General features: G+C 42.9%; 1 protein-coding gene across 2 annotated transcripts in view; it reads right to left on the reverse strand.

Annotated features, from left to right (window-relative positions):
• Nucleotides 1–1,365: 1,365 nt before the first annotated feature.
• Nucleotides 1,366–22,999, reverse strand: part of FHIT (fragile histidine triad diadenosine triphosphatase) — a 422,862-nt gene continuing 401,228 nt past the window's right edge. Inside the window, exon 6 of one of the 2 annotated variants that reach the window (XM_061354268.1) lies at nt 1,366–1,910. The gene's annotated coding sequence lies outside the window, so the exon portion shown is untranslated. Of the gene's footprint in view, nt 1,911–16,739; nt 17,059–22,999 lie in introns of those variants that run through there. The other variant, XM_061354267.1, reaches the window with a different exon arrangement.

The raw sequence follows: 22,999 nt of genomic DNA on the forward strand, positions 1-22,999 counted from the left end.
TGTTGACTGCTGGTACGGCTGCTCCCCTCTGCTCACCACTGTGGATGTAGGGAGGGCATAGGGCTATTATAGGGGCACAAGCTTTAAATTAAATGCATGGTTGAGTTCCACCCTGGGTATAGCTGCTTTTTGTAACCCAGCTTTGCAATGAGGAAAGGGAATAACTGCCACGGCCATGTGCTAGGATAAACCCATGGCTGATGTGCAGGGCTTAGCAAAATTGCTGCTGGAGCAGTGAGGATTCAGGGGTGGCTTTTTGCCTCATGCTTAAATCTGAGTCTGCCTAAGTCCCACTAAATATAGTTTTAATTTGTTTGGACCAAGTGCACTATAAGAAGAAGTTTTGAGTTCAAAAGAAGTCACCATGTCTTCCAGCCTGGCCTGCTTTATATCACCAGCCATTTCATTTTGGCCTGTTTTCCTAGAGATGACCAAATAATGTGCAGAGATTATGGTGTATTTCCAGGAAGGCATCAGGCTCAATCTTTGTGTTTGTTTTTTTAACCATATGTGTATCTACAGTGTGTTCCAGTGAATTGGCATCTTCACTATTGGGGGGGGGGTGTTCACTCCTCTAATTTAAATGAATTATTCTTCCCTGTGAGGGTGCTGAGGCGCTGGCACAGGGTGCCCAGTGAAGCTGTGGCTGCCCCATCCCTGGCAGTGTTCAAGGCCAGGTTGGACACAGGGGCTTGGAGCAGCCTGCTCTAGTGGAAGGTGCCCCTGCCTGTGGCAGGGGTTGGAACTGAATGAGCTTTAAAGTCCTTCCAACCCTTCCAACAGCCATTCTGTGATTCTAATGTGGCTTTAGCTAACAGAAATACACTGGGAAGAGCATTAGGAAGTTCAGAAACTACTTTGCAAGGATTCTCCTGCTGCTGCACTAATGAAACTGGACTTCTGTAATTAGTTTCTGGATGATTATCTATTAATATTTTCGTGCTTGATTCCATGCCAGTGTCTGCTTTTGGCCAAGGTCTCTTTTGGCTTCTTATATTGCATATTTGGAGTAAGTTGCTGAAGAAAACAGTGCTTTGGCTGTAATCAGGAATGCTGCACTCTCTGAGCAGACTGGGGTAGCAATTTGTGAACTTCAATAATTATTCCTTCATTTCCAGAAGTCTCCTTTTATAGAGCACATAAATGGGAACTAACCTTTAGGAATCCTCTGCAGCTCTGACACCTCATCTCAAACTTACACTTCGCAACCGGATGGAGAATGTATCATTTATGAGCTGGTGAAGTATCTTTAATTAAACCAGTATTTTCCAAATTTTGACTTCATTTAATTTTCATCTAACAGAAAGAAGCAGTCCAAGTCCAGCCATGGTTTTTCTTAAATACCATCCTTGTTATCTGGAAGGCTTTGAATCAAGTAAGATAGATGATTTTAATTTCCATGTTCTCGGCATAACACTTGGGGTCAATGTTTGCATACTTATCATAGGCAGTTTACCACTGACAACCACTGCAGCTGTTCAACTTTTCCTTGGTGAAGACCTGTTTGACTATTATGCACTTTATTTATTATGTCTCACTAAAATATAGATGATTTATTATTCCATTATTCTATTGACCAAGGTTGTAACAAGGTGTGACTAATATGTGCCATTAGAGTCCATAGCCAAATGTGGAAGATAGTGCAGTCAGGTAGGAGGATGTTAAAGTGTGTGACTCTCTGGAAAGCTTTAGCAAACTTTAAGGACACTCTATTTAAAAGACTTTACCTGGATGAATGTTCTTCATTTCTGCTGGGTGTTTTCTAAGGCTAAAATGAAAGATAACAAGTCCTGATCTGAAACCCTTAGAATGTGATTGGAACCCCACTGAAGCCAAGGGAAATTCTTCTAACAACTTGCTGGTTTTGAGTAGGGTCCTGAGGGTAATCCCTCTGTTTGTTGTGTCAGCCCCTGGAAAAAAAATCACCATTTGTTAACTGCATTAAAATGTACAGGGGGAGAAAGCATCTTCTGTTACTGGTGTAGCACATTAAAGTGAAATATGTGCACGTATCAAGGGGACTTGTAGTTGGAAAGAGAGAAATTCTATACTTTACAGCACTTTATCTGCAGCTTGGTATTTGAAATACGTAATTTAATTATCTTTTAACTCCTTTTCTCCTCCTTAAAATGAATCATGTTTAATTTTCCTTTTAAATATCATGCACTGATGGACACAGCACTGTGTTCCCTGTGTTCACTGTGTTACTGTGATCCCCTGATCACAGTAGCAAAATGGTGTTGAACCAGCTACTGGAAATTAGTAGTAACAAACAATGCACTTCCTATCAGTCTGTCATATTAATTAGTCTTCAGAATGTGTCAGTGCTTTTCATTTGTATTTAGTGTTGACTGAGCTTACTGCCAATTAAATACAATGTTGTTAACAATTCAGCTTGCACGTGATTACACTGGATTAATGTGGTTATTTTCTTTGATCCACTATAATTAAAAATCACACTTGTGATTTTAAACAAGTGTAAAAATATAATCAGTTTGTGTATGCTGCTGCCCTCTTCTTCTCATTTACTTTAATAACATTTGCCTCTAAGTAACAGTTGCGGAAGTCCTGGGCCCTGTTTAGCAGCTCAGAGGAGACAGCAGCATTTTGCAAGAGTTGGAAGAAGCTCCCATGTGGACCCACTGCCCGACTGGGCAATGTTTTTGAGTGAGATCTATGGCAGTTCAGTCCCCAAATCCTGAAGGAGAACTCCTCAGCCTCAAGGAGAAAGAAAATACCATCTTAAAACTCAGTACTGTTTCCCTTGAAGCGTGATGTCTGACTGCGTGCCTGCACCCTTTTCAATTCGCACAGAGGCTCCAATAGCTCCATTGGGCTGCGCTGTCTACCTCCTTGTCCCCACAGGGTCTGTCACCCCACACATCCAAGAGGCATATGGTGACATGGGCAACCACCCCGTGCTGGGAAGATGTGAGTGCCTGCATGCCAACCCCAAAATAACCAGTCTAAACCAGCCCTGGCTTTCAGGAGTTCAGCTTCTCACTGAGTAGGAGCTCTTGATTTTGGGACCTGCCACCCAGCTGCAGTAAGGAACGGGCAAAATGCCACCACCCAAACCAGAAGGATGATGTTTCCCATCACTACCCACTTCTCTGCTACTGACAGACAGGACCCAGACAGCAGAAAGGCTGTAGGAGGCTGCTCTTCTGGAGCAGATAGAAGTAATTAGTCAAATCACTGCAGCGAAGAGAGGGATGCTGGCCCATCTCCCGTCTGGCAGCAACTGACTCATTGCAGAACAACATCAGTAAGGGAGTATTTTATTGTATTTATTTCCTCTTCTGTTTTCAGCAGGGAAACAGAGAGGTGAATTTTTCAAAAGGCCACCAAGGCTTTTGTTTGGGAGCTTCACCTCCCAGGTCTCCTAAGGCCACTGAGAAGGTCAACACCTGAATAAATGTCAGCAGCAGTCACTCTCGTAGGGATCGAGACCAAAAGCCTGACTGACCGATTTATACCAACTGTGGACCAAGCGGTGATGTATCCTGCAGAAATAAGGTAACCCGGGATGCTCACCACGTCTGACCACTCAACCTCCTGTATCCTCTTGTCTGTGCCACCACACAGCAAGGACATCACCACTGTGCAGCCCCCCCAGAGCACTGCTGGCTGGAAGAGCAAAGTGCTCTTGTACTTTCTGCATCACAAGGGATGAGTGTTAAGCACCATATTTGCTGAAAGTTGGACACTTCAGCTGAGCTTTGCCCAATGCTGTGCTTCTTCAAATGCCATTGCAAAGGTCTTCTTCACTTCAAAGAGGCAAAGTTTGTCTGTCCCACCCTGTGCTTTTCTGTTTCCCTGTTCAAAAAGCAGATGACAAATAACTAAGCAAAGAATTAAGCTCAAATGAGTGGAAGTTAGCAAAACATGAGCCTTGCTCTCCCTTTGGTAAATAATGTGCAGTGTTCTGCTGAGTTAGGGCTCTTTGTGCACATAGTAAGTAATGTTCCAGTGAGATGAAACCTCAGGCTCCTGATTCAGCTGATATTTCTGGCAAATTGTTGACCTATTACAGTTTATTCAGGATTTTTCTTGTCTTGGTAGAACGACTCTAACAGTGACAGATTTGTCATGCTGCTCCTAACAAATATGCTGCTTTTTTTAACTGTGAATGTTGTAATACCTTGAGGCATCCCAGATAATAATTGCTCTGTGGTAACACTGTTTATATGCAAGGAAAAGAATTAATTAAATATTAATTAATAGGATTTCATATCGCCGGTGAGAGCTTGTGTCATAGAATAACTCACAGGGACAACTTTAATTTCATCTAGTATATGTATATTGATGATTTCTCTGCTGGGCTGGAACTGGAAGGCTGTGTGGCTGCACTGTGGGAATGGAGAGGGGCAGCCCAGCTAATGAAAGGTGGCTGTGGGGAAAGGGCTCAGTGGAGCTGTTTGCTACCTGGAAAAGATGCAAAGGGAAAAGAAGGAAATGGCCTTTCGTTATGTTCATCTCGGGGAGGGAGAAGTGCAGAAACTGTTTCCTTGCCTGGCTTTGATGCCAGAGAGAGATCAGTTATCTTAAAGATATGATTTCTAAGATTAGATGTCTTAGAGTGATGGTAGCACAAGCAAGATTTTAGCCCAGTTTTGGATCTGTAAAAATTTGGAGGAATTTTTGGAATTCCTGTGGAGCTAACAAAACATAAGGGCATTGCTTATGTCAGTTCAAATGGGAAGACAAACCCAAATGTTACCTTGTGCTTCACTTCCTATTAAACCCAGTGAGAAGCTGTGATCAAACCCCTTCTCTGGGTGTTGCTAAAAGGCTTTTATTAGCAGAGAGATGCAGCCAGTGGGAACCTGTCATATTGATGTTTCCTTGACAGGGTCAGAGATCAGACACACTGCTACAGTGCTTACCTTCAAGTTGTCTTTTGATATCCTTTGGCTTCACATTTCACATCACATTAAGACTTTCTCCAAAATACTTGTTTATGTTAAATCTCAGGCTGGAGTTTGTACAAGGTGTGCACCAGCAGCTGGTCTTTTGGTGATTTTAAGGGGCACAGCCCAGAGGTCAGGCAGTGCATGGCTCATCCTTGCTTCCTATGGGATGGATCCCCAGCGCAGCTCAGCCTGCATGGGTGAGGATGCTCATAGACAGCTGAGGTCTTGGGAATTGCTAATGAAACCAACTGCTCTGCCAGCAAACTATCCTGGGTCCCCCACTGGCTGTGTAATGAAAATGGGGACCGTATGGGTGTGAAGTTAATGCTGTATACATAATGTATCTGTCCCAAGGTAAGCCTTCACATCTGTTCTCTGTAAAACTCTAAGTGCGAGATATAATTAAGCGGGTGAGAAATAGTTCTGAGCAGAGTAAATGCACTGTTGTCCAGTAGCATCAGCTTAAACCGCCTTTCGCTGTGGCAGTGCAGTGAGTTTAACCAGCCAGAGTTAGAGCTGGCATAAAACCAGGCTGGAGATGCTGGTGGTTAAAAACACACGTGGGTTTGGGCTTGTTATCTTTCTTGCCCTTTATTCTGTCATTGAGTACAAGGAGAAACTTCAATCCGTAAATGCCACTGGTTCTCCATTTCACACTGACGCTCCCAGGGACAGCAGAACTGCCTGTAAATGTCTGTCATCCAGTGAAAACTGGAAAAAAAAGAGATCTTCCAGGCTTCTGCACATCCTTATCAACAATAAATAAACTGTCACTTAACCCTTGCCTGCACTCTTCTTGCTGCTGGAGTTGAAGTTGGTAAAATGCTTGCCTAAACACTGCCACTCTTTGGGATACCAGTTCTGGGAGACAGAAAAGAGCTGGGGAATACTTTTCCTGGTTCTTTAGTAATCTGTCTGGAAGTGCTTTTATGCTGGAGAGACAGAAAGGCTCACCCTAAAAAAGATATGCAACTGAAGTAACTACCCACCCAGGCTTTTCTCTCCACCTCAGCTGGGTTTTTTTGCTACACATCAGTTTGATTGTCAGGGTTTTGATGTTATTTATTTCTTCACTTCTTTTCAGCAGGATCCCTGTGTTGGAGAAGGAGAGAAATGACACAGCATGACAGCTTCCGCTTCCTGACCATGGATACATGTGTGAGCAAGCAGCTCTGGGATGCACAGGGGCTGGACAGACAGACAGATATCACATCTCCTGTCCAGGTTGGCAGTGGGAAAGGGAAAGGAAGGCGGCGTCAGTCAGAACACTTGATACGCACAAAAGTGGCAGCCACCAGATTTAAAGGTAAAATGTGTAAAGGGGGTGTCCACATTCAGGTGGTTTCTCCTGGCACAAAGCAGGAGGATGCCCTGTGCATCCCGGCTACTTTTCTCACCTGCCATCACATCCCAGTGCTGGCTTTTCAGCTCCAGGCATCTCGTAAGTCAATGGGAGCTGTTGTGTACCTATTGCAGAAGTTTTATCCAGTTCTACCTGACTTCACTTACAACTACACATGTGTGTTTCATGTACAAAACTACAAAGAGCTACAGGGAGAAATAGTATTCCTCTTCTCCTGCAATTTAGGTAATCTTCAGTGATGGGTCATTGGTTTTCTACATAGTTTGTGTCAGCCCAGGCTCAGAGAGCCCCACCTGAGCAGCTCTTCCTTCTGATGAGCCACAGAGAAATAAGAAATGTAAGTTGGGGTGTGTGCGTAGACAACATAATAAGCATGTATATGTAGGTACACACCCCACACCGCCATATGTGTGTATATATATATCCCCATATACATCCCAGTGTTTTCTGGGACAATTAGAAGATATTATCTACATCTTTTCACATTTGTATCTGCCAGGCAATAGGGATGTATTATTAAAATAGTGCTGCTTAAATGAAAGCAGTTGGGGAATAGAGTTTTCATGAAAAAGCTGCCAGGTTATTGGAGCAATTCCCTTGCCTTACCTCAGGCCTACCCAGGGGCTGCAGCTGAAATGCCGTAGACCTGAGTCTGTGGTTTTACTTATTTTGTCATTCACATGCATAGGTATGCATAAAAATATATGAATATATGTGTATCATTACACATATATATGTGCTGATTATACTTACATAAATAGACCTTTTTTAAAGACCTTTAAAAGCATGTACTCTAAATATATGTAAAAATTATAACAGTATAAATGTATACATATATACACAATGAATAGCATAAACTTATATCATTACACTTGGTATAGATAATATGCATCATAATATACATATAATTTAATATTTGAAGTCTATACATATAGCTATTATATGGATTTTATATATGCATATACTTACTCAAATATGTGTATATACATGCACACCCATATAGGCAGAGTTTTATATACATGTATGAGAGAAATAATCTCTATGCAAATGGATATATTATGCCAGTAAAAGGAAGGTCTTAAATGTTTATATATACCTACATGTGTAAATACGTGTATGTGTGTATGTATATAAAGGTATTTATTTTAAAACATCTTTACATATATGACAAGCATATATATGTGCATGTAAATATACATATATACACACATTTTAAACATCTAAAATGTAATTTTTTCTCAGATATACAAAGACCTTTATATGTAAATGCCTGAATACACTCTATAGCTGTGTTTACATCCCTAGCCAGCTAATACATGTGATTGCTCAACATTGGCCATGTCACCTGCCCAGAAGGTATGGCAGACAGCCCCTGGTCCTATGGGCTGTGCAGTGCCTGTGCTGCTGCTCTATGCAACATGTGATGAACTGCCTCTAGGAGATTGGTTTGAGCCTGTGCATCATCATTTGCATTTGTTGCTCTGTCCCTTCATGCCACTCTGTAGGGAAAGGACAGGTTTTCCATTCTGCTCCCTCCACCCCTGTCAGCATTTCCAGGCATCTGCTTGTGTTTAGACCTGCCAAACGTGAAGTGTGCTGAAGCTTGTCCCATGAGAGATGCTCGGGTGCACACACATGGTTTGATGTCTTGCAACTCTTAATTTTCTTCTATTGTTTTACTGAGAATCACTGTCATTACATAATGTCACTGCAGAAAGTTGGTTGATGACGGTGAAGAGCCACAGCTCTGCTCCAGGGCCAGCAGTGATGACTTTGGAGACGAGACTGAAGGGTGGAAAGGGATGCTTTTCTTGGCTTCTGGACTTGACTAGAAACCCTCTGTTCAGTGTTTATTGCATAGATATTGATGGTTTGTTTATGATGTGCAGACTGGTTTGTGCCAGGAGAGGTTTGGGACTCAGTGTTCCCTTCCCTTCTGGTTACAGCACTCAGGGGGGCTTGTGAGCGCTGCTGGAGGAGGCTGAGGATGCTAGCAGTACCTGGAAAACTCAGTCTAGCTGGGGCACAAACATCTGTGCAGACTCAAGGCAGTGAAATGGTTTTGCCTGTATGCAGTTAGCTAAAGTCGTTCTCTTGATTTTGTGCTCCCTGGAAACAGGTGGGATTTTCACTCTGTTTTTTTGGTACATTGTTGGCTTGAAATTCCTAAAGCGCTTGATCACCCAAGGAGCTGTGCAACACTGCCATCTGCATCACTGCACAGCAAGCAGCCAGGGACAGGCCACCTGCTTCAGAGCTGGAAACTGCCTCTCAGTTTAAGGGGGAAAAACTTTTAGGAAGGAGCTGGAGGCAGAATTGGATGAAAAAATGGCTTCTTAGAATAACCAAGAATTAGCAGAATCTAAGTGGCATGAAGAAGGAAGCCCTGGCAACAAGGCAAGCAGTGTGTTATAGCTCAGGAAAGGAAAGGAGGAAAGGACCTTCTTAAGTAGACCTAGGAGATTATTCAAATACACAATTTCTGCACTCACAGGGTAAGAGAGAGACTGAAAAGATGGGAGAGATAGTGGCTGGTACTACAGGGCAGGAGGATACGGGCAAGCATAATGCTACATGCCCTCTGCCTTAAAGTGGGAAAAATGCCTGGGTTTTGGATGAAGAGGAGAATGCGGAGCATAAGCTTAAGGACAGCACAGCAAAAGGACTGAATGCAAAACTGAAGGTTAACAAAGATGTGCAGAAATGAAATCCAAAATTCAACAGTCCACACTGAGTTAGGTATGTCTCCCAATTGCTCAGTGGCAACTTGGAACAGGATGATTTTTAGGTATTTACATACTTTGTTGGGTTTGTTTGGCACCTAACAGTGCCCAAGAGCAGAAAGTGGGCAGTCTTTGTCCTACAGTTTTAAAGGATCTGGCCTATGGACCCAAATGTAGGTGCTTACAAGTGTATCAGCTCAGGGGAAGGACTATGTACGTAGAATGTGGGATATTAGAACATGTATTTAAAAGTGGCATGCTAAGTGTCCAGGAGCCAATACTCAAGAGCTTGGTGACAGTTTTCTGAAAGACCATTTACAGAGACATGAAGGTAAACAGGATAAAATGCAACATGATTTACAAAGCAAGATTAACCTGAAATCCCTAACCAATCTTGCATATGAAGGAAATCCTACAGTTCTCCTCCTCTGGGATTTCAGTGAATCCTGCCTTCGCAATTTGACTATCTAACAGTATGGATATGCTGGAGAAGATGGGGATTAACTGAATACCTCAGAAATGCATGGGAAACTGGCTAATAGTGCCCAGTAAGGGTGAGAAGATTTTTCAGGACTGGGTGAAGTTTACTTTGATCACATCTGGCTCAGCACCTCCTTGTTCACACCCACCAGGGAAACCCATCACAACTGCTCTCTAGGTTTTCTTGCTACACTTCTCCTTGCTGTCATCCATCTGTCTGCTTGCCTGATTTCTGACGGAGGTCAGCATAATGAATACTAACTCCTTAATATGTGTTATTTTCTACTGTATCTCCATTTCCCTGCTATCCATCTTGGAGCACCAACAACTGCTATCACCGTTTGTCTGCTGTGCGTACATGATTAGAACAGTTGGTTTGGGTAAGTACCTTTTGCTTCCTTAAGTTCCTTCCTCTGCTTTGCACCTAGTCTACCTGGTTGGGATTTTTCTCCATTTCAGGCTCTTTGGAGCAAGTTTTCAAAGCAGGGCGCACGGCTTTTAACTCTGCTCATTGAATTGGAGGCCACCAGCTGCTAAACTCTGTAAAACCTCTGAATTTGCTAAACAGCTAACTTTCCCTTTTATTCTCCATTTCTTATTCCTGAGGCCCTAAGTGGAACTTGGTAAATGATGTTTCTGTAAATGAATTGCCTGGCTGAGAAAACTGCCTGTCTGGTTTTATTCCCCCAGGATTGCCAAGCATTCGGTGCTGCTGGTGCTCAGCTCACTCCCAACATGCCCGAAGAAGGGATGTGGTCTACCTATATGGAAATCAGTGGCTATTGGTGGGCCACTGAGCCATCCTCATTCCAGCAGCAGGGAAACAAAAACTCCCAGTGGCTGAGGGATTCCTGCAGCAATATAAAACAAACCCAAATCAGAGACCTGTGAAATTCCTGCTCTCCTCGTGTCAGAATTCATCTGGAAAGATCTCCTTTCAGAGGTACTTGTTTAATTACAGTTATTGCAAAGACAGTTTAATGGCTGATGAACACACCAATATATTTTAATCGAACATACTGGGCTTGCTGAACAAAACCACAGCTCTTAACCCTTCCTTAAGTGACATGTTAAGACAAGCTTTTCTACATTCAGAGCCCAGGGAAAGAATGGAGGGGACCACCCACTGCTGTTAATGAGAGCCACTCCTGTTAATCCTTTTCATGTCAGTTCAACAATAGGCTGCTTAATGTCTAATTATTTTAATTTCATACAGTTACTGTTCCCACTGGAGTGGGAGGAATGATCTGGCTAAAGGGTGCTCCAGGTTGCACCATCTCTGGCCACTCCAGTCTCCTGCAATAAACACTACTGATACCACCCTGAAGGCCTTGCCGTGATTTAACACCATTGGCTACAGTTTATCATCATAGTGATGGGACAAATCTGTGAACTAACCACCCCCTCCTGCCCTCAGGGATCATGACAGGACAAAGCTGGATTTATTCAGGATGCTGGGAACTGCTGGCCCATTGCCCGCCTGGGTTGCAAGACACACACCCCTTACCATCCCCTCACCACAATTTTTATTGATTTCTAAGGAGCACAAGCTTGTGACTGAAGTTTGCTTATGCTCAAGTACTTCCCTGAATTGGCACTTGGGTCCTTACTCCAGCAAAAACTCGCATTGATTTGTGCTGGAGCACAGGATGAGAAAGCCCTCAGGGACTGACTATATATTTGCAGCATCGTGCTCTTCAAACACATGACAATTTCAGAGCAATTTTGTAACATTAAAACGGCATTACTGGTGTGTCTTTTAACTGGCCATAAATAGAAGCCTTGACTTGTCTATAGCAGTTTGATATTTCAAGCTAGGCAGGAACATTCAGTCCTGGCTCACAATCCGTTTTATCACCAAAAAGAAATTCTGTAGGTTAGGCAAGTCAAGAGCTTACTCCTGCAAAACTTCAGTTCATGTCTGTGAGCTGCAGTAAGGCTACATCGAATATTCAAGTGCAGGAAGGAAAGGGAAAGCTCATTCTGCTCATTAGAGATGGCAGAAAGGTATAAAAAGAGCAACATCATTTTCGACTTGTAAAAATACCCCTAGTAGATTCATAGTTTTTAATCTTAAGTAGAAAAAGCTCTGTAACTACAGCAAGGCATTAGTTTCCAATGACTAGCTAACTGTTTTTTTCCTATAGCCTCTGGCATTAAAGCTCTCAGTGAAAAGACACTTTAGAGCTAGTTCAGGCAGTTCATGTTCTGTCAATCAACTCTCAGTCTGGAAGTATAAAGGCAGTAACATGACAAGATTTCTATTTTAATATCTTTACTCTTGATAAGATAATCCTGGAGGAACGGTGGTGATCAAATATTTACAGGCAGCACTCACTGGCACAGTCTACTGTAAAATTAAATACACAAAATTATGTGGGGATAATGCTGATGTTGTGATAGGAGGACAAAAGGCAGCATGCTTGAAATGAAGGCTGACTCTTCTTAATATATCCTCCTCTGTGGCAGGTAAAGAGAGAACAGAAGAACAGCTTTCATTTCACATTTTGTGACTTTTCTCTGCTTTTCAGTAGTTTGTTGTTTAAGTGTGTTTGTGATTTCTAGGTATGTATTTGTGTGTATGTGTGTGTGTATCCTGTGAGTCTGTCTGGGATGCACTTAATGACTAATGAAGCCTGTTAGTACTGAGCCATTGCCTTGCCCCTTTGTGAGCCCAGGTTTGGTCGCAGCCCTGGTTAGGGCTCCCTGGGAATGACCAGGTTCTGCAAGAGGCTGTGCAGAATCAGGGATAGGTGGGTCAGAGTAAGCACTTACTCCTGGGGAGCTCTTCCTATGCACCTTGCAGACACTCACATGCCCCCAAACAGCCAGAAGCACCCACAATCTTGGTTTGACAGACCACAGGACTCACAGCTAATGAACTCAGGGAGAAGCCTTTGCAAAAGCAGATTCTTCCCCTTTTCTTTGCAGATCTCTGTTTTGTGGAGGTGTGACCTGCAGTGACATGAAGGCCCTGTCCCTGCCTAGGCTGGCCCAGGGGAGAGTTGGCAGCACCCAATGTGCCAAGTACCCTCCAATGCTGCTTTTTAATGCCACTGTTCTGGGGCTCAGCCAGAACCTGGGAAAACGAAGCACTGGCTGAAAGGCCAGTGTAGCTAATATGGGAGATTACTCCAGCAATCATCACTCTTTTCCTGTCACTATGGTGACAAAAGGAATGACAAAAGCTTGAGGAGAACAAGATAGGGTGACAGAAGTAAATAAGAGTAAATGCGCTGCAGCTGGGTCAGGATAGGCAGCACCTGAGAGCTGCATTGGAGCCACTTCTCTGATGAATGTAATTGTGTCCTCTCTGCACATACAAAGGTCTGTAAAGGGACACAAGTACTAAGCCCACCTTGCACCAAGTGCTACAGTCAATGAAGCTACCACAGGTCTAAAAAACATTAATAATCCTGGCTCTGTAAGGCTCTCATGCTACAGCTTTAATCCTAATGCACTAACCATTGATTTTTGCAAGTCCTTCCTCTGCAGCTCTTTGTTATTTGCTGCCTGCCTTAAGGACAGGGTCTGCAACCAGCCTGGCCTCCTCCCCGCTGTTCAGCTCTGAGCATCATTAGAGGACACAGGAAGAAAGTCTGGTCTTCCCAGCCAAAGCAATGATCACCTGTCCAAAAGGAAGGGAAAGCACAGAGGGATATGCCTGGAGGCAACCCAGCGCCAGAGGAGCAGATGAAGTAAGCCAGCAATACAGGCCAGTTAGTTGGGTTTACCTCAAGCCATTTCCAGAACCTACGATCCCCCCATGAACAAATATATGGGCACTAGCTCCCAGGTGCCTAAACAGCAGGTTTTTGAGCTGCTTGAGGAGGGGAATATGTTGAAGAAACTTTAAAGAAGAACTTGGGCAGTGGCAGCAAAAAGTGGAGGTCCAAGGACAGCTTACTTAGGAGTCCCAGTGCCAGCAGGTTGGTGCCCATCCTGTAGCAAGAATCCTAGCCTTGGGGGCCAGGAGGAGGAAGTCCCCAAGATCAAGCAGCACCCAATAACTTTCTGCTTAAGGTAGCGATTTCTTGGGATTACCTTCTAAAAATGAGGTAGGAAGAAAGAATGATGGGGTGCAGGGGGGAACAGTGGGGTAAATCTTCATCCTGAAATACCAAGCCAAATATCCCCCTTCCTCCACCAAGCCTTTCTTTTTGTTAAGAAGAAAAATCATATTTTCCAGCCAGCTCTATTCATGAGTGATTGTGAAGAGCTCTGCTAATGGCTATGCCAAGCCACGGTCACCCTACAGAGCTATTGGCAGGAGGGGTGGCAAGTTGGAGAGGACTACAAGGGAACTCTGCATGGTATTTTTTGACGAGCTGATTATTCAGAGATTTCACAAATGCTGAAACACATCACTCTGTTCTCAGACTCAGAGCCCTGCCAACACTTGGGACAGCTTACATGAGCAGCAGTGGTCTCTCCTTCACAGTGCTGCTGGCCGGTATGTTAGGAACCAGATGCAGGAATCAGACAAGGCTTTTTCAGCAGCTATTGACCACAGTGACAACTAGAGGTGGGGAGTGGCTGGGAGGACATAGGAAGCTGAGAGAGGAATTATTTAGGTACTTTTATGGCTGTCACTATGTGTGTATTTGAAAGATTTTCCTAGGCTCTGTGGCTACATGGGCATTATGATTCTTACTGCTTTTTAGAGCTAGGGTGTGAGAGAAGCCCCAGTTCCCACATGGATTCAGGTGCTTTTATTTCGGGGGGCGGCTCAGTCCCCAGTCCCATTTCAGGAGCTGACCTTGACTCCCCCCCTGTTGCAGCCAGGAGTCTCTGTCTTAGATGTCATCCTGACTCTGTAGCCGAGTCAGGCTCCTGAAAAGATCAAATGGTCACTTTTCCCCTCTCTGCAACATTAATTAAACCAAAAACACTGTGTTATTTTAGCACAGGATCAAATGAGAGCCTCATATCTGGGGGCTGGGGTGCATGTGTGCTGGGGGAGGTTAGAAGCAGCATGGAGCCGATTTTGGAAATACCACACAAAGACTTCAAGGAGCTGATGTGGTACATCCCTAGCCCATTGATCTGTCACCACACAAGCCCCTTTGAGCTACCTGGAGTGGCACTGGTTGTCCCATGGAGGACCAAGGCCTGGTGCACCTGCATCTGGAGCAAGATTGATGCTGAATTAGTGCAAGGCAATTAAAAAACATCCTCATGCTATACTCACAGCCTTTGTTGAAAGCACTGTAGAATACCTGCCCTACTGCAAGCAGATCTTTGTTTTCTGCTTTTGGTGGAGATGATCAACACTCTGCAGCACTGCCCAGCCCAAAGACAAGCCCTGGGCATGACCCCAGCAAGGGCAAGTGATTGAGGTTGTAAAGGACAACACAGCATATCCTCACTCTTCCAGCAACTCCATGCTTGTATGCAGCACCCTGCCTGTCTATAGGAAGTGTATAACCGATCCAGTCACCATCCTCATGTCTTGGGGGGGGGGTGGATTACTCCACATACTGCTGCAGGATTTTACGTATTTCATGATCTGCTGTTTCCAATCTCTCCTTATTTCTTACTCCAACCCCTTCTCATGTCCCTCATCTACTGCAAATTCCCTTTTTAAGCTGGAGTGAAGCACACAAATATTTTCATGCTGCATAAATAGGCTGTTTTGTGCATAATGCCACAGGAGGCTTTTTTTAAAATAGAGGACCTTTAGTGCTGTGATAACGGCCTCCTCATTTACACAAATGAAATCTTCCATCCACCTCAGCACTCATCTGCTCAGCAGTCCCCATGCAAAGTGGCTGGCACAGCACCCGTTCATCACAGGCTACAGAATTAATACAGAATATTCCATACTTAATAGGAAACCACTAAGCAGGAGGTTTGGAAATACCTTGCACATGTAAGCGATGCTCAGGCTTTCCTTCTAGTATGTCCCTGGCAGCAAATCCGTTGTCTTCCTTCTATGTGACATCACAGCTACTTTAAATACTATAGCACAAAAAAGGACAACTGTGTGTATTAGCTCATTCACCAGCACCTTGGACCATCCTGTCTGCTCACCTTTGACACTTCTTGCTCCCTCACCTTCATTTCCTGTTTCTTCATCTCTTGTCCAGGGTCCAAAAAGCACAGGCACCCTCAAAACAGACTTTTTATTTACTCTGCATAAACGAAGAGATAGTTTTATAACCTCTATATTTTTTTTACAAGAGCTAATGGAAGATATTGGTGGCCACACTAGACCATAGTAAATCTTTGACTCAAACTGGCTTTTCAGGAGCATATTTTAACAGCATCACAGTAAAATCTGGAATCAAACATCAGCGATTCTGCTCTAATGTTTCTATTTGTATTTGACAGCACAAAGACTTCAAACCAATGGACAGAATTCCTCTGCAGTACATAGCAGAGAGACTTAAGAAAAATTATTTATTGTGCATCTTCCTACTTTCTCAGGTCAGGCTGCAACCCGTTAGGGACAGGCTATTGTGGAGCATTTATATTTCTTCTGAAATTCACCACACTGCTTCCAGGCATGCAAAGCACTCCCAGGCTCTGGTCTGGACCTGATCCTGACCTCCTCAAGCCTTCAGGTAGACTCTGCATCCTGAACTGCTCTCAGCATGGCTCTTATTTAAAGACTTGGAGCATTTTGTTTTCCATTCTGAGTTCATGAGACACAGAAAGCTTTGGTTGTCACATCCCTGCAATTCAAGAGCAAGATTATGGGTGCTCTTTTCATGCGTATCTTGCAGACTAATTTCTTCTCCCTCCATCTGTTGTTTGACTTCTTTTTCTTCATTACATGTTAGCAATCAACAACTAATGCACGGTGGGTCTCCCCCTGTGCAGGGCTCTGAACATTTCTTGCTGAGGGAGCATTCCACATGAATGGCTCCCACTCAGGTTGCTTTCTGCTCCAAGCAGGACATTTGTGCCTGCCTAACCTTAATGTGATTACTATCCCATTAGCAGCTCTACATATTGATTGGCAGAAGCATTCTCTATCACCTTGAAGTCCAGAAGCATTGTAACAATGTATTAAAAAGAAGAACAGAAAAGAAAGAACATAGGATGTTATACATTTCTTCTTGCAGTACCTTACCTGACTTAACTGCAGCTGTCCAAGTTTATCTTTGCTAGTCTGTAAAGAACACTTGGGTTTTAGGAACTGTCATTCTGCTAAAAGATCTAATTTCTCTATGATGTAATAGCCCACGTACAATAATTGAATCAAAAGCAGAAATTGAGTCAACACTTTGTAATGTACCTAAACACAGTAGCTACCTGATTTTGCTAGCACTTTATTTCAATTTAGGCCAAAGGACAATTTAAAAAGATTCCTTCTCAAATACAGAATTAGAAAGACACAAGTTACTACTCAGAGCAGTATTTTGACTTGGTGCTCTTAGTTGTTTTAGCTGAAATTCAACCTTGGTGATATCAAAACGTCCAATAAAATTGGTTATGGAAAATTCCTGTATTTGTAGACCATCATTAAGTTGTTCTGCTGCAGCTCCAGGGTCACTGAGAACTGGAGCACAAGGCCTGTCTTCCTGGGGAGTTTCTTATGGCACAGGATGTTTCACAAACACTTTGTTACCTGAGAAATAACAAACAGTTACATATAATAGCATATTTGATCTTTGTTAGTAAGATAAAAGGTAAGGCTGTTTATTGCTAACAAGTTAGGTGCTCATTAGTACGCTCCAGTAGGAAACACTGACAGCAATAAGCATAAGCAGAAGGAAATGTTCAGTGTTAAATCCACACACATTTCAGCTCCTATTATAGCCAATGCAACAGAGAAAGGAAGAAATCCTTGCCTACAAGAATCCTAAAATTATGTATCAGAGCAAAAGCAAGGAGCATTTGTTGAATTTTTTATCTACTTTTTCAACAAAGTTCACTTCCAGACAATACAAACGCCTGCCTCTCACTCCTAACCTACAAAACACCCTCCAAAGGAGGTCAGGATCATTTTACAGAAAACAAACATGAATTGAAGCCACCTCTCTGATGTCCCCGAGTAAGACAGCCCAGTCCGCAGCTCTGCCGACCACTAGGCATAGGAACAAAGGATTAGAAAGGGCATCCTGTGTAATCAAATCCAGCTTCTTACTCTTCAACTCAATTTTGCTGTAACAATCTCATGCAAGAGTCTTTCGGGGCACATGATCTCTTATATAAGCTCCTGCTAACGCTCTTTCAAGATCATCATCTCTTGTGTATCCTCACCCACCCTGACCCTGCGGTGGGACTCTACCTGATGTCAAGGTATTGCACATCAGTGATCTGGGACCATTGCCCTGAAAATGCCCCCAGTCTCACATGCTGGAGAATAATGAATGGGGTATGTCCATGAATAAGGTATTCACATGTCTGCTCCAATTTATGCATCTCTTGATGGTCCATCCTAGTAAAAGACCTGTAACAGGTAACATAAGATATGAGGTGTTCCTGAAGCAGAGAAATAAAAATGCTGAGAGCCTGACAACTTCAACTGTGAAAACTGGTTGTGAAATCCCTGCACAAACTCATGGCCCAACTGTAATTGCACCATTAACAGGAAGCTTATGGCAGACTTGGACTTACCCCTGCACGTATCTGTCCTTTTGTGTCAGACTGCATCCTGGTAAACAAGTGAGTCTCAAGTATGCTCAGTTCAATATGTTCCCTAAGTCCATCACTCCCTTCCCTTTTCAAATAGCCACTTACTGGAGGTGTTATTAATGCCCTTCCACCTACACAGCCTGGACACCAAAACTCGCACAAAGGCAGCTTTCAAGCTTTGAGGTCACACTTGAGTTGCTGGTTAGAGTGTCTCTCTGGACACCTCTATTATACAGCAGCTACAGCAGTAAGATGACAATACAAACCTTTAGTAATAATAGAGCATGAAGTAGGCTTTTTGCTTTGGATCCTCAGTTTTGTACCTTCTCTTCAGAGCGTGGTTAGAGGTGGCTTCAATATTTGGAAAACTATTTCAGCTTATCAAGCACAAAGCTGTTACACAACTGTTAGACAAGGGCAGGGCCCCCAAACTTGTTTCCTGGGGCTATGAGTGAGGTTTGGATCCTTGCTGTTGTTTCGGCTGCAACTCCCCAGCCACCCACTTCCTTGTCTGATTGTCTTTTCTCACTGAAACATATGTTTCTCCTTCCAATGGCATTTTGAGCAACAGTTTCCATTTTATGTCCTTATTGACTGACAGTTTGATGGCAGACTGTAAATTACTTAGCACGTGTTTTGTGAATCTGCTTGAATGCAGGCCTGGCTGCTTAGTACATGCATCCTTTTGCAGCTCTAAGGGCAAGAGATTAGTGTCATTTTAGCACAGGTTTGGGTAAAAAAAAGTACTTGACCACAGTCAGTATCACCCTTATTTGAAGCTCAGCATTGCCCTGTACCTCCATTCTTTTACCCCAGATCCTGGGACATAACATCCTTCAGTTATGTTTGGCCTGTTTTCCTCTCATATAACGTGGCATACGTAAAGCTCGATGAATCAGGAATGGATCAGCCAGCACAGGTAAGCATTCAGGCTGTTGGATGTGCAAGTTCAGAGAACATCTGTCCCTCTGTCAGCTTTCTTTGCTAACAGTAACATAGTAGATGCTTTGCCTTGTGCAGTACAGTCTTGTCTGCGTCTCTGGCCATGACGTTTCTACTGTAGCTATAATTACAGGATCCAAGCAGTGCTGCATGGAATACACATACTCTTAACAGCTGAATTAAATGGTCACCTATAGGGAAACTGAAGTCCAGATAATGAGGTGTATATCTTTCAGCACAGTACTACTTACAGCCTCAAAATTCCAGAGCCCTGGAACAGGTGTGAGGGGGACATTATGTATATGCTGGCCTCTAGCAAGACATTACACTTATAACTATAGCTAACTCTATCACAGCTTTGTTTTCATAAGGATAAGAATGATATGCTTCAACCAGAAAGCATTAGCACACTACATTTATTTAGGGAAGCCTTTTGCCTTAAGCCTTCTAGGGTGGGTATTACTGTTGTACACAATTGCTGCACTACTTCTGGCTGCTTACATCTTCCCTTGAAGAGGTAATTTAATTCCTGTGCATAAACCTTCTTTTCCCTGCTACAGAGGTGGTGGGTCTGGATGTTCCACACTTTGAAAATGCTAGCAAGGGCCAGATTATGTCTGTCTGTTGGATTTCTGTTGATATTAACTTCCCTCACATCCCACTGGAATCACAAAAAGATTATATGTACTGTACTGCAGAAAAAAAGAGAACTTTGGGCAAGAATACATAGGCCCTGTGATCTGATCCATCTTCTCTTTGCTATGTCCAACTACTTAAAGCGTAATGTCACACTGAAGCATTCTCTTCTGATAGATTGTTAATGATGCTTTTCTAAGGTGACCTTCATGAAGCATGTTTCTTTTGAAGCCTATATTTCACTCTCAGGTCATAACATTTTCACACAGACAAGCAAACCATCAGCTCCCCATTTCTAATTAATAGTTCTTGGAGGCTTCTGAGGGGGGGATATAATTAACAGCACTTAAATTTGGAGTGCAGAGAAATCTATAGCTGACTACTAGGATGTGTATTTACTTAGGGATTATACATAAACAGTTCCTAAGTGCAGCCATAAAGAGCTCTCAGCCCAGGACCATTCACCACCCTGAGTCTAACTCTTGTAAAGCACTCAAAAATTTGCCCTGCTTATAAAACAAGGCTCTGACACTAACGGGGTCCCTTCCTCCTGTACCCCTTTCCCCTGCTCTCATTCCCCACACTGGAGCCTACAGCATGCTGTGCTTCCTGTGATGCATGGTGAGTCTGCTTGCTCAAAAGCTGCCACAACCTTCACTATGTTCCCCACTGCATCATCTGGGGCAGACCAGATTGTGTTCTCACTGCATGGCATGTGTCCCCGATCAACTCTGTGGATCCACTTCAAGGCACAGCCATTAGTTTGTGGTTTTATTCAGTTTAAAGTACAATAAAAAGAGGGCTTTTTTTTTGCAGTAAAGCAATCAAAGAAGGGTGTTACATGCCGTCCTGTCATACTTGCCTAAAGTTAAGGAAAGTGATGGGATTGGTTTGGTGCAATGCATGCAGCATGGATTGTTAGAAGTGCTGGAGCAAAACCAGATGCAAGCCAAACTACCAGTTAAATCCCCTCTGGTCAGCTGCTGCTAACAGTGGTAATTTCCCTACTGAAGTCAATAGAACAGCATCTTTTCACACATACTGAGTGTTCTTGGTGGAGAAGAGGCATCTGTGAGGCAGGATAAGTGCTCTTAAAGAATGAGATCACCACTTTTTTTGCAGTGGGGCAAAGAAAAAGCCCCAGAATAATAGAATTCATTCTCTGACAAAGTTGAAAAGCCTACACTCTCCAGAAACTTCCCCACTTCCAGACTGGGGATAAAGGGGAGAACAGGCATCAGAAATCCTGCACAACTCTGCAACCTGCATTATTTGGAGAGGTTTTAAAAAGAACTTGGCATGCTGAATGACACAAAATATTCAGATGGTTAAGCAAGTAAAAGCTGTTGAATATTTGTAACTCTAAAAGCACTAGGCAACAGACTATCACTGTCAACCCCTTTATGCAAAGGGATGTTTTGACATCATACTTAAGATTGACTCCTTTTCTAATGGCATAAAAGTATTACTTCAGTTATGAATAAAACAGGAAAACTTACGCTGAAACTTGTGCAGCCTGGTTCTTTCTTCAGAAACAACAACACAGAGTGAAACTGCCTCTGAAGAGAAGAATTTTTCATATACTGTCTCTGAAGGTTAGTAACTCTTCATTTTTAGCTGTTCTGCTAGCATGTGTGATTTTAAATGCACAAACCACCCTGCTATAGATAAAGGTGCATCTGAAAACAAGCTTGGAAATTAAGATGCTGCAGGGGGGATTGGAACTAGGTGATATTAAGGTCATCTCCAACCCAAACCTTCCTGTGATTCTATGAGATAGTCTACAAATGCAGGTAATATGTGCTACTGAACCTAGTCAAGTCATATAGCTGTGTTATAGTTAGTGTAGGACTTGCGATAAATGCAAAGATATCTGGGAAAGCTCTGAAAGACAGTTCAGCCTGTCCTGGCTAATCTAGTGGGCTGGGCTTCTTTGAATGAAGCACTTAAATAGAAAAATAATGCATAAAGCCATAAAAATTGTTATTTATAGGCTCAAGAACAACCACATCCAGCTCTTTCTCACTTTCCCTGTGCCGCATGGAACAACTCAACTTGAATAGCATCCAGGTAAACCTATAAATGGCAAAAATAAATCCTTTGTAGGTGAAACCCAAAAATAGCTTCAAAGAAGGATGCATATAACCTTGTTAATTTGCCAGAAGTTTTCCATCTTCATCACTTCAGAAGCAAGGTTAAGAGAGCAAGAAAGGCTGAGAAATTGAGAAGGTGTTCAAATATACCTTTATCTCAGGTTCAGAGCTTTAAACCTCAGAAGCAAAACAATGTCAGGGAGAAAAGATTGACAGTGATCTTTTGTGTTGGGAATCAAGGGTTAGAAGGACTGCCTGTAGCAGGCAAAATACTCTCATGATAATGATGCCAGTAAGATTTACCAGTCTCTTCTAGGAAAGGTAATGACCTTAAATATAACAGGGAGCTTATCAAGAGGTCATCTGTGCAGACATACACTGATTTATTTTCATAATAAATGGAAGTAAAAGTCCAGCCACATGAATTTGCCTGCAGGAATGGATTTATGCCATTTATCCAGCTTTGTGTTTAGTATCTGAAGAGTCTAAGAATATTTGATTGATATGTGGGGATTTAATTCCTCTCCTTTGAGAATCTCTGCAGGAAAACATTTCAAATTCCATTTCTAACAAGACAAAAAAAATAATCCAAAACCTACCAGATATATAATGGGGAGAAACATCACACCAGGAAAAGGATGTGCCATTACAGATGTAAGATGGGAATTACATATGCTAAACAGCTTCCTCTGTGCCAGTCCATAGAAGCATTGACACAGCTAATTTGACTGGAAAAGGCAAAAGCATGGTCATCATGCAAAAAAAAAAAAAAAAAAGAGTCTGATGAACCCAAGCGAAAATAACAAAATGGTACAGGAGATGAGAGCTGCCACATGTGCCATGCATGCATCCTGTGTATGCTCAAGATTTATCAATGAATAAAGAATATCAAGAATTAATGTTCAGCTCAAGATTTATGAAGCTGGGCTTCAAGCAGTGAGTCACAGGCAGAGAGGAGGGATATTTATGGGATTTCAGTTCTTCAGAGGGAAAAAATATGAGAGAGTCAGAAACGACAGAGAAATGCGAGTGCTGGATGATGGCGAACTTCATATGGGGAACAGGGGAAAGGGAGCTTTTGGCATCACTGCTGCAGCGCACATGCCAGGATAACTCCTATTGATCTCTGGGGCCCAGTTAATTTCTACTGGAAAAATCTGGCTTCTGGGACTCCAGGTACAAAATGAAAACCTCACAATTTCTAGAGCACCAATGGCAGCATTTACCAGGTATTTCCTCTTTTCAATTTTCACCTCCAAA

Source organism: Neopsephotus bourkii, unplaced genomic scaffold, assembly GCF_033783945.1.
Source record: "Neopsephotus bourkii isolate Nb327-2 ecotype Australia unplaced genomic scaffold, CSIRO-AGI_Nbou_v1 NB_719, whole genome shotgun sequence".
Taxonomy (NCBI): Eukaryota; Metazoa; Chordata; class Aves; order Psittaciformes; family Psittacidae; genus Neopsephotus; species Neopsephotus bourkii.